Source organism: Arabidopsis lyrata (genome assembly GCF_000004255.2).
Source record: "Arabidopsis lyrata subsp. lyrata unplaced genomic scaffold ARALYscaffold_1, whole genome shotgun sequence".
NCBI classification, from domain to species: Eukaryota; Viridiplantae; Streptophyta; class Magnoliopsida; order Brassicales; family Brassicaceae; genus Arabidopsis; species Arabidopsis lyrata.
Window position 1 is genome coordinate 24,179,960 of NW_003302555.1, and position 268 is coordinate 24,180,227.

Below are 268 nucleotides of genomic sequence, written 5' to 3' on the forward strand. Positions count from 1 at the left end.
ATGAACAAAACGACGTCGTTTTGTCGTAACGATTGAATTAAATCCGCTAAAGTCAATCTTAGATCCCCAAATCGAGCAAAATCCCTAACCCTAAATAGAGTATGATTTGAAACTCGGGATTTTATTGAACAGTTACGGCAAAACAACGTCGTTTTATGTTTAGAAGGAATACTTGTTAGTGTTTTGATCAACAAACGAACTCTGTTTTAACAGAGTATGAAGAACAAAACCAAAATGAAAAATAGAGTATGAAGAAACTTGATTTTTA